Genomic DNA, 18,129 nt, shown 5'->3' on the forward strand with positions numbered 1-18,129 from the left:
CGCAGGGGGGACCGCGGCAGCGGGAGCCGCTCGGAGCGGCTGCTGGAAGCGAGGGCAGCCCCTTCCCAGCACACGGACCCCAGGCTTCCTTCGGGATAGAGCAATGGGACAAGCCAAGCCCCCTGTCGCCGCAGGGCCCCCGTCCCGTGTCAGGGTGGGGAGTGGCACAGGTGAACTCGGTGCCGCCGGCTGAGTCCGCACGGGTGCCGTCCCTCTCGCTGGAGACAGGCGCCCACCCTTCCCTCGCTGTTCTGTGCGAGACATGAACTTGCAGAGCCTCTCCCCGTACCCCATCACAAAATGGAGGGGATTTAGGGATTGATGCTAACCTGCTTCCTGAGGGAGGTGATTGGAAGCATTGCTCAGAAATACGGCATGTAGCACAAAGTGAATCTTCCTGTTAGGATGTTCCTCCCCACCTGCCCCCTCCAAGCTCCTGCCCAGCACATTTTCAAGTCAAAAATATATGGAGAATTTAATGTAGTTGTCACTGTGCCTTATCGGTAGCTTTCACTCTGCCTCCCCTTATAGGATTCTCCACAAGCACCTTCAGTGCTGTCTTGAGATAAGAACTGAATAGAGCTGAAATCAAGGCCACACTGGGTAAAAGATACTATAAGATCTAAGGGACAAAACAGGGAGGGGAAACAAACAGAAAAATTTCAAAACCATCAAAGCAGTTTTTCAAAGTTTATCTTTGCATTAAGTCCAACAGATTTTCATAGGGTGAAAAAAAAAAAAAACAAACCAAAAAAAACCAACAAACCAACCAACCAAAAATACACAAAGAAACCAAACCTTTCACACGTACTCCAAAGCTGGAATACCTTGAAACTAGATACATAGATGCAAAGAGAAGAAAATGTTACAGAGATTAAAATGTTACTTAACAATAACCATTTTCTCCAAGGCCCTTCAAAAATAGTTGAACCATCCTGCCAGTTTAAAAAGAAAATAATAAAAACGTCAGCCAAGGAAAAGAACAAAATTGGAAATGAAAGCACCTGAACAGTTTAAACTAGAAGGAACTCAACCCCGAACATATAATGGAAAACTCTATCTAACCACCAGCACTGCCAACTTCACCTGCTTGAAGCTGGATTCTCCTCGCAGGAGAAGACATGTGAGTAATGCCCTTGATTTCCCAGCAAAGCCTTCCCCGTGCCAGCAGGCGAGGCTGGACTCGAGGATGGGGCTGTGGCTCCGGCCGTGCCACTCTGGCTGCTCTGCCAGCCAGGGCACTGGCACAGGTGACAACACCACCCCACCCAGGAATAGGTGGCAATGGCACAGGTACCTACTTGAGGCCTCCTCCAGGATTTACAGCCCTCAGGGCTCACGTCTGGCGAGAGAAAACAGTTTATGGTGCTCTAGCCCAGTTTCATTGTCAGCATGGTTGTCACCCATAGTAGGTTTCCCTCTGTGTGGCGCTGCCCTGTGACCTGTGGTGGGCAGGTTTTGAGATGAGACCTGCAGCCATTTCTGGGGCTGCAGTGGCTCTTCTCCAGGCTGCCCAGGTTCAATGGGGATTGGCAGCTGTGAGCACTGTGTTCTGTGTGGGGGGATCCTCAGATGGGTCTCTGTGCTGTTCTGAACCCCGCTCAGCCCAGCTCTGAACGTGTCTGTCACGAACTGCCAGCATTGGGAGGCTCAGGGACATTCCACAGGCAGTGGGTACTTATGAAATGCCTGTGGCTGCTGCTCTCCCCAGACCCTCTAATGTTATGTGTGTTATCCCACAAGAAATTGCATAAACACTGAAAATAATTCTGTATTCAACAACTATTGGGGAACACACAACAAGATCCAAATGAGATGTTGCTATCATTTATGCCCAGCTTCTTGCTTCAAGAATCGCAGCTTTCCAGCATGCAAGCTGGTTCACTCCACACAGACAGCCAATCAGAGAAATACCACCAAGATGACAGATGATTTAGAGTCTTAATGCTTGCTAAAGATCAATTCCTGAGTTACAGAAATCCCTGGGGAAATTAAGAAAAATGGCCATAGAAAGCTGACAACTGCTCAAAAACAGTCTGAGATGAAAAGAGGCTGCAGATCCATTCCTACAATGAGCTTGTGAGGGCTGCTTCTCCCTTCCCAGAAGAGCAGTGGAGCTGGGGAAGAATCTAGAAAACATGTCTTATGAGGAGCAGCTGAGGGAGATGGGGTGTTTAACCTGGAGAAAGGAGGTTCATGGGGGACCTTATCACTTCCTGCAACTACTGACAGGAGGCTATAGCTAGGTGGATGTCAGTCTCTTCTCTAGGATAATAAGTGGTGGAGTAAGAGGAAACAACCTCAAGGGAAGCTGCTAGAGAAAGTTTAGATTGGATGTTAGGAAAAATTCATTTATAGAAAGCATTGTCAAGCATTGGAATGACTGCCCTGGGTGGAGTGGTATAGTCACCATTCCTGGTGGTATTTAAGAGATGCATAGATGTAGCACTTAAGGACATGGTTTAGTGGTGGGCTTGGCACTGTTAGGTTAGTTGTTGGACCTGATGATTTTATAGGTCTTTTCCAACCTAAATGATTCTCTGATTCTGTGAAAACATTTGCAAAATTGGTCCCACTGGGTATATTTGGTTTATTCAAAGTTCTTCTTTTGATAGGATGTGTTTGCTAAGCCTACCTGTAATAATCCCATGATGACCCAGCATGGACCTTCACAAACTTAAATCTACAACTGCTTTGGCATCTCACCTTTTGTTTGATTTTTCTTTCTGCTTTTCATTCTGTTTCCACAGTTAGGAGTGAGAAACAAAGAGGGATTAAATTTGATTCATTTGCATCATTCCAACTATGTGGAATTTGAAGATAATGTGTGAATTTTTTTTGCTGTCTGGGGTTTAATTATCAAAGGATTAGATGGAAACTAAGGTATTTGAGGTGTGTGGCTTTTTAAATTTCTTCAGTAATAATGTGAGCTTCATAAGGCCATTGCTAATCTTGAGTTACTATCTGCCTTCCTGTGGTTTGCCATGATTAACTGGAGGAAGAGATTAAAGTGGTATTTACCTTTTTTGAGCAGTTTATCGACTTGACCTGGCCAGCCCAGCACCAAAAAGCAAAGGAAGAAAATGCTGGCAAGGATTAAGGATTGAGGTCCTCTTTTCCCATTGCTCTTCTGATATCTGCCATGATTATTGGGATGGAAAGCACTGGTGGTGTTCTTGAAGGTGACAAAGTGTTCCAAACATGGCCAGGCATCTGGCAGGGGAGGCTGTTGTGGGTCAGGCTGGCTCTGATCTGCCTCTCCCAGAAGAGCCAGGACTTGCCTCCTCTGCAAGCAGTGACAGCCAAAAGCTTGTCTTCTGACTTGGAGCTGGGACATCCTGGTCAGCCCCACTGCAGCCCTGGAAGCACACAGCATCTCCCCAAGGGAAGCCTCTGGCCAGCAGCTTTGCCTGGGAAGGAGCTCCTGCCTGGCTGGGCCATCTGCAGAACAACACTGCAGGAGAGGCTGGAGGAGCAGCCCTGAGGCCCCCTCCATCACTGAGCTTCCTCACAATGTATGTTTGGTGAAGAAGAAAGCAACGTTTCAAAGGACAATGTAATTGTTTTTAAAATCCTCTTTTAATCTTGTTTTTGGAAATCCCTTAATGAGGGATCACTTTAAAGAAATTCAAATGAGAATGATAATGGAGACATGAGCCTGTGCTATTTACCTGTGATAAAACCAAGCTGGTTGGCAGGTGCTTGGGGAAATAAGAAAAATTGTTTATCAGAACATTATTTTCTTTGATAGATTTTGAATTCCAGTGATAAATTGATGGATGCTCATCTATAAAACCTCTTATTTTTTGTTACCAGATGCTGGGGCTTGAACCTTTGCCTCCTCTTTGTTTAAGACATTTAACCCCTCTTTGTGCTCCTTTGCATTTCCAAGTCAGACCAACCAAGCAAACATAACTTGGGAAATGCCAGCTGCATCCATGGTTCTTATCTTCTGCGCAGGCAAGCAGCATCACCTGAACAGGCAGACCTAGTATTTAATGTACTACCCAAACAAATATGCCAAGGGGTTTTGCCAGTGTTCAGGATCACAGAAACTGGGGAGTGAAAAAGAGCAGGTAGACTTTTACAATTCATTTTCCTGCCAAAGCAAGATTGTTCCCTGCAGTATTTTCTAGTGCACTTCCCTGGCCTATTTTAGATGACCTTGTAGGATGGGGAGAGGCAGGAGAAGGAAATCTGCTAGCTACCTCCAAAGGCTCTTTGTCTACTTTGACTAATATAACATAAAGCAAGGGAAAATGAGTGTTCAGAGAATGTAGCTACAATACAATATTTAATGTAATTTTTGCATGCTTTTTCATCTCCAGCCTACTTACTATGCCTACCACTATGCCAGTAACATCAGACATGAAAAAAGAAAGTAAGAAAAATAGTGTCAATAGTCCACCTTTGCATGATTGCTTTTCTTTCTCTTAGCAGGATTGTCTTGGGTGCTTTCTTCCCCTGCGAGGAAAAATAAATGGTAAGAGCTGCAATGATTGGCAGCAAGCCTGAGAACAGCAGATGTGAGCCTGCACAGCTGGACAAATACAAAAATGCACTTTCTACCTACATTTGTATTAAGGTTACCCCAGGGATACCCCAGTGCCTACGGGAGGGCCTCAGTATTTGAACAGCCAAAGCCATCAGGCACATTTACATATATGAGAACACTTGGTATCCTTTTCAAAGTCAAAAAGAGCAACAATTAAACCAACATAAAGGAAAATTGGCTGCGTGGTTTTTCTCTCCCATAATAGAAAGACTGAGGGTGGAGATATTAAAAAAAAATTAGGCTTGACAGAGGTGAAGAATTTATGAATTAAACTGACACGTTTTCATTTAATTTACTGTTGTCTACCCATTTATTACATGGAAACCTAAAAAGGACCTGATTTTGCCTCCCAGGCTGCAGTTGCTATGTCAGACACTAAAGTTAGGTGTTTTAGACAAGATTTTAATATTAAAGTTTCTTACGCAAAAAGAGAAAGACTTTGCTAAATAAGGAAAATGTAAAAGCTTCATTTCTCGCTATGGTGCTTTGCTAGAGATTTTCACTCTGGGCTTTGCTACAATATTTGCTGGGAATCATCATCAAACAAAATTTGGGGCCAGGGGCATTTTAGCTGTATCTATTAGCAAAACATTGGAATTTCCTACACTCCATAGCCTGCTCATGATTGTTTCCAGTTGCATCTACCAGCAGCCCTGCTGTGCCACAGGGTCTCTGCACAAGCACATCCACCATCAGGGCAGAGCCACAGGGCCTTGGGTGTCTGCCCGTGGTACCCTGGCATTCCCACCTGGGCTTGGCATTCCCACCCAGGCTATTTCCTCATGCTGGCAGCAGCAGCAATTTCTAAACACAAAATGACATGTCTAATTTGGCTGAGCAGAAAATAACAGAGAGCCCTTGAAATGGATGAGTTCCCACAGAGAGAAGTAGCCATTGAAAAACTCGTTTCTGTGAGATGTAACAGAGTGAACTCTGGTTTTGTCATTGAACATGGCAAATTTATGCTGAAAAAGGGGGAATGGAGGAAGAAGACTCAAGTGTTTCACTGCAGCAGAAAGTACCAATACTGTTACTCTTTTCTATTTTGAAACACAACTGGAGATTGCAAAAGTCAGAAAATAAGTATGAAAAAAACCACTGATGTGTCTAAATGAAAAATAGTTTTTGCCTTGCCAAGCTTTTCTAAAGCCAGGTATTTTTGTTCAATCAGAGCAATAAAAAATAATATTCTAAGCCTGGTGTTTCCCCACAGCAACTTTCAGTTTTGCTGAGACCACTTTTTTCCATGTGGCTGAACAAAAGAGAAAGATAAAGAAATCTGACAGTGCTTCCTGGGATGCTGGAGCCAACAAGATGGAGCTGCAGTGCCCTTCCAGCCTGCATGCTCTGGGACACCTTCCAGAGCCCTGCAAAAGCCAGGGCATTGCACTGGCAGCAGGATGCTGCTTCCCCAGCACCCTGGGGTTGAGGCACTTGGCACTGTGTTTGCACTTCTCTTGCAGGGCTCAGACCTTGCTGCTGGGCCACCCAGGTCCTCATGCTGCTCCCCTCGGCATGAAACCACCCTGAAATACTTATTATTGACATTAATTTCCATAATTAAGGTGGGCTTATAGAAAGATGGGGGCAGACTTATTTGCAGGGCCTGTTATAGCAAGACTTGGGATAATGGGTCTAAACTAAAAGAGGGCATATTTAGACTAAACAGAATGAAAAATATTTTACAGTGAGGATGGTGAGACACTGGCGCATCCACCAGAGATGTGGTGGATGCCCCATCCCTGTAAACTTTTAAGGGCATGTTGACTGGGGCTCTGAGCAACCTGATCTGGCTGAAGATGTCCCTGCTTATTTCAGGGGGTTTGGCTAGATGACTCTTAAAGGTCCCTTCCAACCCCAATCAATTTGTGGTTCTGTGAAAACAGAGTGCCTCATAAAGCAGCACTTCCCATGGGATTGAGGTCTCCTGCTTAGTACCTGAAGGCACAGCCATGTGGATCAGTCAGTGCAATTTGGAGAAAGTCAGTTTAATTTTGGCACTGGCAGTGGAGCACTCTTGTATTGCTCATGTTGGTAATTAAGAGAAAGCAAATCACAGGGGAGGACACTAAAAGTATTAATTAACAACATTTTCAATGAGAAAAAAGTTAGTAATTTTGGAAAGGTTGCTTTATGCCTGAAGAAAGTACTGAAATAGGGTAATCACACTGTTGGACATTTGACAAATGCACACTAGTAAGTAAATGGGGGTATTGATTACACATTTAGATAATCACCAGATCCTCCATGCTCCTGCAGGCATGTCCTGATTCTCCTGCCTCAAGCTTTGACTTCAAATAGTGAAAACCACACTTAATTCCAAGCATGCAGACAGCCACATTCACTCCCTGGCCTGAAACATCCCCGTGTGTTTCCCATGAGCTGAGTGCCCAACAGGGGACCCCACAAAGCTGCAGGGGCCAGGCTGGGGAGGCACAGGGCAGCAGATCCCCCAGCTGGGCTGCTCACCCAGGGGGATGTGACAGCCAAGGGTGGGGGACTCCTGCTGGAATGGCTGGAATGACAGGACTCCTCCCCAGGGCAGGCTGCTCTCCAGCCCTGCCCAGCATCCTGCACTGCCTTTGCCACAGCTCTACCAAAACATGCACTTTTTAAATAAAACCAAAAGAGAGAGAGGCAGCAACTTCGCATCTAAAAAAATCCTCACAGTTTCCATGGATGTTTGATCACCTTTTATCACAACACAAACCATGAGGCAATCTGCTTCAAGCAGAGGATATTTTCCCCTCTCCAAACAGACAATAATCCAATAAAAGAGCCCACTAGCAGGATCCTGGACAACGTGTGACACTGTGTTATTATCACCATCCCATTGGTGTCCTGGCAAGGTACAGCCATGCTCAGCTGATCCTCCTGACAGCATTCAAAGGCACAAAGCTTATTGGAGCCACAGCAGCTCCTCTGAGCTCCAAATGCCATGCAAATACCACCAGATTTTTTTTATATTATCATTATACCAGGTGTTTCATATCAAATTATATCCAGGCAAGTAAGAGAAATTCAGTTATTTACTCCATGCTGGTGGTATCTGAGCAAAATTTATTCTGACAGAGGTTTTAAAGGCATGCCTTTATGCTGACAGAAACTGAGAAATAATTAAGAGCATCCAATAAGTTCCTAAACTAGAGGTATTCCTAAAAGTGTTGGACTGGGTCACCTCTCCTGTAAGAGTTTCAGCATTGATTAATTAATATACAGTTTGGCTTCAACTAGGCAAAGAACACGTTTCTGCCCTTGCACACATGAGCTCCCAAAAATGACACAACTGCTGCTTTTCTTTGGTATCCTGTCAGAAACAACCAGCCTTTAATGGCACATAAAATTTAATTTTTGATAACAAAAAGATAGACAAACAAATTACACTGGCAAGGGCAGAAAGCAAAAGTAGGGACTCTGGAGTTTTTGGGGTCTTCCAGTGTCTTCCTTTTCTGGCCTCTGCTAATTATGTTTTCCTTTCAGACTGACAATGCATTTTTCCACTGGAAGCAAGGCTGCTTGTTCTGAGTCACCACTGCAGGAGCTCTCCTGTTGTAGTGGCGTTCTCTGTGCCTGCCATGGGTGGCAGCCACCCCTCCCTCAGGGCAGGTCCCATCTCCCAGCGGTGGCATTGAAGTAAAAACACAGACATCCTATTAATAGCTAAACTGTAGACAGCTCCAGATGTGGAATTTGGTTTCTGAAGTTACAGATCCAACCAAGCCAGTCCCGAGCCAGTAAAATTCAGTTGTGCTTCCTCTGACTCATAACTGTTTTTTCAGAGAGGTTTTTAGCAAAATTTCTTCAGCAATTCCTCTGTTGTTGCCTGACTCATACTGAAACACCAAAATCATTATTAAAGTGAAATCATAGCAAAGGGTGTGAGAATACTTGCTGTTTATCAGTTCAAAATGCTTTAAGAAACATTTTTTGCTACGAAATGTGCTTTGTCCAATAATAAAATACTCTATTACTTACAAAAGCAAACAAAAATCTGTCATATGAGGCACCGAGGAAGTTTAGCACTTACAAAAAATTTAAAGCAAGGTTAATTTATTCTTCAATAAGTCTTAATTTATCCTTCTGACACCTGTGTAATATTTGTGCTCAGCATCCCACCCAGTTTCATTCTGAAGGTCTGTCCATGACAGTGGGAAGAGGATGCTCAGTGTGCAGCAGGAGCTGTTCAGGTGTCCCAGGATGAGCAGTGGTACAAAGGACGCAGCTGTGAGCAGGGATTCCTGATCACGGGAGCAGAAATCAGTGCAGAGCTGGGGGCAGAGGTGTCCTCACAGCTCCCCTGACAGAGCAAAGGGGTGGGAGGGAGGAGCCAGGGTAGGTAGCAGTCACTGAAGCCTCTGCCTCTGGGGAAAAGCTCCAAACCTGCTCTGTCAAAGGGAGATGTGCTGCAGGAGGGCTGGCATGGTGCAGGTGTCAGTCCCCCACCCTCACTGTGGGTTTGCAGCACGGAAACAACAACAGCCCTTTACTGAGGGAATGCTGTGTCTGGGAATGGCCTGGCCCCAGCTGCAGAGAGAGTCCCACCAGCCCACCCTGGGCTCTGCAGTGCCATAAAGCTCAGAGCCCTGTGAAGGTGGACCTCAAAGGTGTGTTTTGGTGGAAAAAAATGTTGCAGCAACGATTTGTTTGCTTTTTGAATTAAAACTCAAACTCCTGTGGCAAAAGAAGGGACTGAAGAAAATCTCCAGGTCTAGGAGCTCGTATTTACCTTCTCACCAGCTCTGCAGATACTTAATTTGAATGTTGCTTCATCTCCTGTCTCCCTCATGTATCATCACTAATTAAAGTACACGCTCTGCATTTACCCAGAGGAGGATGTGGGAGGCAGAAGAGGCTCAATCTCATTTGCTGCTGCTGCTGTGCTGCCTCTGCAGAGCCAAGTGCAGGGAAAGCAGGGTCCTGCTCAGGGCCTGGCAGGGCAGCACAGACCTTCCCCTTCCCCGCTCTGGGTGATGGAAACCCCCAGTGTGTGAGTGCTCTTTCCAGGGGAAGGGGTCCCGTGAAAGAGGGGGCTGTAACTCCCTGGGAGGATGGGGTGAGCCTGTTGAGGGCAGGAGCAGCCCCTCCATGTGGGCACATCTCCCCCCACACCTGCTCTGGGGACTGCTCAGGCCGAGCTGAGCCAGCCAGAGGAGCTGTGACAGCAGCAGCCCGATGGGTCTGTGATTCGATGCCTCCACAACCTCCAAATATTCCTACTAACTTCCTGCTCAAGTGAAATTCAAACAAAGATTTATTTGGACACATCTTCCCCAGCCTGCATCCCAGAGACCCCTCTCCCCCAAGAACCTGGCCGTTCCCAAACACACATCCACTGTCCCTCAGCAGCAAAATGAGATTGCTGACTTCTCCCCAGCTTCTGGTTCCAGGCTAGAAACCTGTGTCCTCCAGTCTCCAGTGCACCCCAGCTGCAGCTCAGCCCCATCCCTGCCAAACTGTGGAGGTGTTTTTGGCAGTGCTCAGCTCTGCAGCCACCCTGCTCCTCACGCTCACAGCAGCCCCAGCTGCCCCACAGTGCTACAGGTGGCACCAACCTGTAACAGGGAAAGGAGGACTTTAAAGCCTAAAAAAGCCAGGGAGGGAATACAGACACTTTTAGCCTCAGAGATTATCTGTGCCTCAAAAGATTCAAGAAGATGGTGTCAGAGGAGAGCGTGCTGAACTCAGCACAATTAACATTTGGACAAAGTCTTTCCCTTGTCCCCATCTGAAGTTCTCTGCTCTATATGAGTGAAATGCATCCATGTCCATAAAAGCTATGGAAAAGCACTGCTGAGAACTTCTACAGCTCTGAATAATTAATTCACAGAACTATAAAAAGCAACAAGGGAATGAAATTTAGAAAAATCTAGTTTTAGGATAATTATAGTTCAAACCAGGAGAGCACTTGGACCCAAGACAGATGCATTAGTAGGACAACTGAGCATAGTGGATCCAATTCAGACTTGGCAGAATTGCACAGTCTTACAGACAGCTCCTCCTGGGGTGGATTCAGCCCAGGGAGAGAAAGCAGCCCCTACCAGATAACTTGATGAAGTGAGAAGAAATCTACAGTAACACTGCTTGGTAGGGAAAGCATAAAAGAAAGGAGCACAATTGTTTCAGGTTAGCATTCATGCCTCAGGTGTAAATAGGGAGTGATATTTTCTGAAATATTTTGTTACATGCTAGTTTAACCTGTTTCCCTTCTACTTCCATGTCTACTGTGCATTCCTAAAAATGTTGGGCTGGGTCCCCTTTCCTGTAAGAGTTTCAGCAGTGATTCAGCACATTGCTTCCACTGCCATGCCTACTGTGTTACCACTGGTTCATAAAATCCCAGGATTTTTGCAGACCATATCACATGAAGGCTTTTTTCAAAGCCCCAGATGCTGGAATTAATGTGTTGCTTGCACACACAGACCTTCAATTTCCTAACCAGTTATATTTCCAGTCCATAGTTTTCATGGCAAGTTTGAAAACATTAACCCTGAGCCCTGAGTCATCAGCAAGCAAACAGAGAAGTTTTCTTTCATTTTTCTAAGTTTAAAGCCATTTCTGTGCCCAGTTAGATGCTGAATCTTTGGGATTGTCCATTTAACTCACTCCTCTCAGGTAAGGAGATGTGGGATTTTTATGGTTTGTGTGCTGACACATGCAGCCAGGCTGTGAACTGGGCATGTTTCAATTGAGTGCTGGAGGAGCCAGTGTTGGGTGACTGGTTTATGGCAGATATGCAGTCCCAGAGCCCTCAGCATCTCAGAGAGCTCCACAAGACCCTGCACAGGATCCCCCAGACTGACTCTGCCTTTATTTGCTGTTTTCTGGTAAAAGAGCATACCCACAGAGAGGCAGGAGTTTATTGCTTTTCCTTAGTAACAGCAGCAGATCACCTGAGAATTCAGTTTTATGCAAGCCAGAAGGGGCAGGCTGTTCACAGACCAACAAGGAGATTATCACTACTATAGAGGAGCTGTTTAAATGCCCAGTGTCCTGCTTGGCACAGGACCAGGCACTTCCAGTGATACCTCCTGACTGAGGACACATGTGAATTGGCAGAGGGTCTGTCCTGTGTCAGCTCCTGCTCCCACAAGCTCCCTGCTATGGCATTATTCATTACCAGGACAAAGTTACTGGGCGCTGCCTTAGCACATCATCAAACAAGGACTCTTTCATAGTGGTGAGCTGTGATTTTCTAGAGATTTCATTTACTAAGAGCATTGGTGCCTTCCAAAGCAAAAGGCTGTGCTATATGCCACTGCCATTCAGTGTGCACAGAAGGGGTGTGTACTATAAAGAGATCTTCTCTCCTTCATTTGCAGGTACAGGAGTTATTTGATTTGACATGAAGCAAATGGAGGGAGGAAGGAAGAATTACTGGATCAGCCAAAAATGCACCCAGCTCTGCTGTGGGGCTCCTGCTCCAAGGGGAACAAGATCCATTTCTCTGAAACTCAGCTTTATAGGGCTCTAAAGTGGGTGGCAGGTAAAGCATCCCGTATTTTTCCCTTGTGTCTGAAAACATTAGGGTCAATTAAAGGGAAGAGCATCTGCTGAGGGTTCAGATGATGGAGAAATGGAAAGTATGCCTGTAAGCTTATGGATAAAGCAAAGCAGGTGGGAGCTGTGGGCAGGAAAAGGGCAGAATGACAATTGATAACATAAGATGTTTCAGTGTGGATATAGTAGGAGAAGAGCCCATGCAATGGGAAATTACCCTTCCACACCAGAACGATGTGCTGGCTCTTGAGGAACTTGCAGAGAGCCCAGCTGCCAAACAAGGGCAGAAAACACCCCAGGAGCAGAGGCTGACTGAATATGGATTTGGCCTAAATATGTGAAGTCTGAAGGGAAATATAATCCCCCATCTACATAAAATGTTGTCATAAATGGATGTCTACCATAAGCAGGAGCAATGAGCTTGAATCAAAGCAAGCAAAAATTACGAGCATGCATGGGAAAAAAAATCCTGCAGGTAAGGACAGCAGTTAGGGAGATTGAAATTTCCATCATCCTACATACAGATCAGACAGGGGGTGGTTGGAAATGATGAAGTGGTACAACCCGCCTTGAGGCTGGAGAAAAAATTAAATGAGCCCTTGTGACTCTTTCTAGCCCTGTTCTTCTCTGATTTATCAGAGGATTCACAGCTGCAGTTTTCCACATTTTCATGGTTTAAAAATGAAGTTCAACACTGCAGTGGAGATGCTGGGAGGAAGTGGAAGCCCTCTTGTCTAAGCTCAGTGACACCTCAGCACTTTTGGAGCAAAGACCCCATGAAGTCACCAGCAGGCTTTGCTCTGGTCTCCTCTGGAGCTGAGAAAGTAATGCCCATTGCTTTTCTCTCCATTTGTGGGGAGCTGAAATATAAACAACAAATTACAGATGGGTCAAAATAAGAGCAGAGTTTCTGCTGTTCAGCTTCCAGGTTGTTTAACCCTTCTTTCTTCCATCATTCCTTGTTAATCTCTAAGTCTCCAAAATCAAGATTAAAGAAAACCCCCTCAAATTCCTGTTCTGGAAGTACCAGTGCCAAGCTGCTCACTTTTGTGAATTTGTTCTGCTTTTGCAGCAGAAATGATTCACAAATTGAGATTCACATGGCCTTTCAGTCTCCCAGAATCTATTATGAATATATTGGCTCAGGCCTAATTTCTTCATTTGCTTTTTTGGAGGCAAGGAGCCTCCTGCTGCTGAATAGCATGGTGGGTTACAGGGAAGGACAAAGCATCTCAAAGGTGCTTCACCTCTTCACAGACACACACCTCGAAAGGACAAGGGAGAGAAGTCAGAGATGCAGCAGGAGAATCAAGCAAGACATTTTCATCATGAGCGTGAATAGTCCAGCACTGGATGTGTTATCCAGGGAAGCAATGTTTTCTCCATCCTACAGTTTCAAAATTCAGTGAAATGAGGGTGTGGACGATATCACCTAACTTTTAAGTTGGTCATATTGTGATCAGAGGTGGGACTAAGAGCTGAAGGACAGTTCTGTGATGCCAAAAGAGTTAAATCAGAAACTTCCTACATGCCAGCAGAATTTCCCATACTTTTCCATACCAAGAACATACTTTTCCACTGTATTTACATTAGGGTGTGTTTCCAGGCTGCCCCAGTCATACCCAGTGCCACCAAGCAGCTGGCCCAGGGCTTGCAGGTGAATCTGTTCCACACCACATCCTACCCCTCATCTCTCCTTGTCTCACTTCTCCTGCTGGATTCTGTCTGGAGTCTTATTAATAAGGACAAACATCTCATTTCCTTGCTTTGTTTCATGATAGCAGTATAGATACATATATAAATATGTTCTTTAAAATAAAATTCAAAGAGAAGAAAAATGAACACCCTTTATTTCATTGCTGTGTCACTGCAGCATGGGAGAGAACAATTTATGCCAACTCCTCTCACTTTCTTATAGCATTGGTTGGGATTTTAGGCCAAATGTCAGCCAGAGAAGATACACCATAGCAGTAATGGCTGTAGTCAGAGCAATCTCAAAATGCACTTTGCAAATACTGAAAAGCATTCTCTCTATCTGAAAGAAGAAAAAAACCCCATGAAATCAGCAGCGTGTTACTCAGATCAAAATGAGCACGTATTTTTATGTAGGCTTTGCTCACAACAGATTTTGCTTTCACTGGATCTGCTGGATGCCTACCCGTGATTACAGGTCACCAGGAGGGGCAGAAGCCATTTTGACTTTCAGAGCCTGGGTGATTTGGCAAAATAGGGCTATTAGGAGATGACTGTCTTGTAAGCAAGCCAATTTTAGTGCAGCTCTGGAAGCTCTACACTGATGTAACCATGACATGGATGTAAGGAAACCACCCTGTCTTCTTGCAACACTTTTCTGCCTATGAGCTAGACAATAAATTTTTAGGAGTATTCTATTTCTTTGCATAGAGGTCAGATGCCTAAAGCCAGGATGATGTTTAAAACCAGAACTTCTTGGTTAAAGCACTAAAAATGTTAGCAAAATGAACGTACCTTTACATCCACCATTGTAAAGGAATGTGCAGGGCTGCCAGGGCTTCCATCACCTCCATGGTGGGGCTCTCCTGAACAGAGGGGTGCTTGGTTGTAGGTGGTGCTAAAAGAGCCTTTCTGGGTGCTTGCATAGGCAAAGGATGGACGAGACAATCGATCTGCCTGGATTTAAAAAGACAGATTTATGAAGAATAATTGCCTTCTAACTTGGCAGACAAGTGTACTGCCTTGAAGGGACTCACAGCTGTGTCCTGTTCTCATGGAGTTAACTGAGCTCAGAAAAAAACATTTGATCTATTCTTCCTGCCTTAATTCAACATAGCTGAGAACCTCCCAGGATATTTCTATTTGAATTGCAGCAGGCTTTCCATTTTGATGTGTTGGCAGTGCGTATCTGTCACACTGATGGAATTTTCTACATGGAAAGTATCACCAACACTTACAGTAGACAGTAGCATATAGATCACCCAAATGGCTGACTGTGTACTGTAGGAAAAGCAAGATGGGCTACCTTAGACTATTAATGCAGGCTGCCTTGAGCAACGCGAGTTCTGCAGCCAGAATCCCAGATTTTGTACCATTTCTGAGCTAGATTGACAGCTGGCATTTAGCTTCATTTAAAACTAAGCCACAAATTGAGTACATAACAAATAGATCAGGCAGCAGCACCACTCATGTTCATAACAACCTTCCAAACTTCATCTATCATGTCCTGCAACTCTGAGAAAGATGTCTGGCTCTCACCTTTTAAAAATACAGATTTTTCATTTTTAAATTTCGTATTTGCTCAGTACTTGAGCACAGCTGGAAAATTCCTGCATAACCTTCTTCCCAGGGAAGAGGCAAAATCCCCTGCAGGGGGATCTTGAAAAGTGACCACAGAATTACATGAGTAATACAAAGCTAATGAGACTAGAAGAAGAAAGAAAAGTAAATTTAATCTCCAAACGGAAGCTTTTTTCCTTCTCTGTTTATTTCCTTCTCTCGACACAGTGTTGCTTCATTAGACCTATGTAATGGTATCAGCAGTGAAAATGGCATTTATAGAAATATGATGCAGCCAGCAGGAGAACCAGTTTGCAAACCCTCTCAAGTGTTACCTATATGCCCTGACTCAGACTCCAAAGCTCATAATTTATGTTCTTTTACTTATATGAAGAACATGAGTAAAGTTGTAGAATCATATTTCCAAGGTAGATCATTCGTACTCAAAGAAAATGTCCCATGGAAACTGTCTACAGGAAAGTGTTACTTTGGGACGAATCCTAAATTCTCTGGGTATGTTGACCACATTGCTTCTTCACTGAAAATGTGTCTCGAGGCTGGTTTCTCTAATGCAGACCTTTGCAAGGCAAGAAAAAGCCCATAGTGATAATAATAATCTTATTGAGGGAACTATTAATAGTATCAACAATATTTGTAAGGCTCTGTTGCATGTAGAGGGATCAAGACATTGCCCAGGTCCGTGTTAGGATTCTGGTCATGCCAACTTCTCCCTTCCCTCTGCAGGAAGGAAACCCTGAGCTTGGTCCCAGCCTGGGGACTGAGACTGAAGGGGACAAGGCCAAGGAACTGCTCTGTTTTAGTCTCAGTCCAAGTGCAGGTGAGGCAGCACTCCATATGAAATTTACATTAATATATTGTTAACATTAAATGGTTACATTATGTGTTTCTGCTAAATCCAGTATTTGAGGGCTTTAAAACCTGCCCAGTTTTAAAAGTAAGACCCCAACACGCTTCTTTGTATTGATATGGTGATCAAAAAGGACAGTTTAGGCCATCTCTGCCAGAAAAGCCTCTCCCTGGAGGGAAACTTTTCAGTCTTGCTTGAAATATCCGTTCATTTCCCTAAATGAGAGGCCATCCAAAGGTCTGTTTCATGACCTGCATATTCAATTTCTTCTGGCACTTACAAGACATGCATATACTAAATGCATGCAGATCTCAAACAAGGCTTCAGGAAAAATTTCCAAATGAGTAAATTCAATTAACTGAGTCTACAAACAACCATTCAGTGACCATGGGATGGTTTGTATTGCATCCCATCAAGGTGGTCAAACTCAGGGTGTAACTGGCAGCACAGGAGTGGTCCCTTCCATATGGGAATGTCATAACTGCACTCCAGAAAGGTCTGAGAGCCAACAGCCCCTCAATGCTGCTCTGGGGGCCTGCTGAAACTGCTCAGGGGTCTCCTGGCCCTCATTCCCCAACAAGGGTGCACCCGATCTCCTTGCAAGGTGAATCACCTTCCACAAAAGCCCCCTCCGCTGGATTTGAGAGCACTGATCTCGTATTGGAAATGTACTGCTCTTGCAAATGTTAGCTCCAAAAAATACTTTGCAGAGATTCAAGGCTACTTCTTCAAACCAAGCCTGCATCAGTCATTTACAAATTAAATACTGCTGCTCACATCTCCCTGGCACTGAATGGAAGCACAAAGCACTCCACATCCCCCCATCCTCCTTCCTTCATGACTCACTGCATCCCTCACTTCTTTGCCAGCTTTTCCCTTCTTCTCCCAGCCAAGGTATCACACTCAGTCTGTGCTCCAGTTGCAGGACTGTCACTTTCATGTGATCAATGCCCTGTGTCTACCCACTAATTTTAATACCTGCCTTGCCCTTTAATTATGTCTCAGCATCAACCCTGCTCAAGTGCTATCAACCCTTCACAGTCCTTCCCTCGAGGAGTAAGGCAGATCCTTAACCCAGATGGCAATAAGTGCTAGGGTTCAGCATATATGGGAATGGATCACTTCAGGTTCAGCATAGAAACACACAGAGCTCTATTTTCTGCTGTCAGGGTTAATACAAAAGGTATTAAATTCAGTCTATCCTGTCTCCTGTACTCCCCTCCTTCAAAGTGTCACGCATCCTGCAGTATGATGTGCTCTGCCAATCTGTCCCAGTTCTCTTGATGAAGCTTGGAAAAGCAATTCATTCCTTAGCTGATATTATACAAGATATTAGAGTGTTCTCAAACATGTCTGCCAGCATTTTGATGGTATTGTTCAAATGCTATCACTAGAGACTCGTCTGCTTAATATGGCAGCAGTGCTCCTCTGTGGTGGCTTGTCCCACTCAGTGCCTGAGGAGACCTCGTACTGGAATGTCTCAGGGCTTTTCTGCTTCCCTCTGATGCACCAGCCATCATCTCTTGTGTGTGTGAGGTACCTCAATGACCCCTATGCTCCACCCCAAAGCAGGGGTCCTCACCCCACTGGGCTGCTTCGATCTGTGAATCCCTTCAAACTCAGCTCATGGAGCTGACAGCAAACCTCCACCTGCTATGTAGGAGGACATTCACATTTTAATTGGTGTTATTTCCAGTCCATTTGTTGGGGGACATGCTGAAGAAACTCACCCATCCTGAATTTGATTTTAGAAGGTCATATGTTCCATTGATTACAAACCCACCTGCCTCCCCACTGTCTTCTCTTGCTTCATATCCCAGCTTCTTACTGTGCTTTTTACCCTGCTCCCATTCCTACCATCCAGATTACCCTGTCTATCTCTACATCTGTTCTGCACTCACTAGTCTGTCTCCACCTGCTTTTCACAGCTTTGCCTTATGCATCCATATGCCTGAAC

At 44.9% G+C, this 18,129-nt stretch overlaps 1 protein-coding gene across 1 annotated transcript in view; it reads right to left on the reverse strand.

Annotated features, from left to right (window-relative positions):
* Positions 1-18,129, reverse strand: part of HPCAL1 (hippocalcin like 1) — a 255,292-nt gene that overhangs the window by 65,609 nt on the left and 171,554 nt on the right. Inside the window, exon 2 of the mRNA XM_058019621.1 lies at positions 14,540-14,701. The gene's annotated coding sequence lies outside the window, so the exon portion shown is untranslated. The remainder of the gene's footprint in view (positions 1-14,539; positions 14,702-18,129) is intronic.

Source organism: Melospiza georgiana, chromosome 3 (genome assembly GCF_028018845.1).
Source record: "Melospiza georgiana isolate bMelGeo1 chromosome 3, bMelGeo1.pri, whole genome shotgun sequence".
Taxonomy (NCBI): domain Eukaryota; kingdom Metazoa; phylum Chordata; class Aves; order Passeriformes; family Passerellidae; genus Melospiza; species Melospiza georgiana.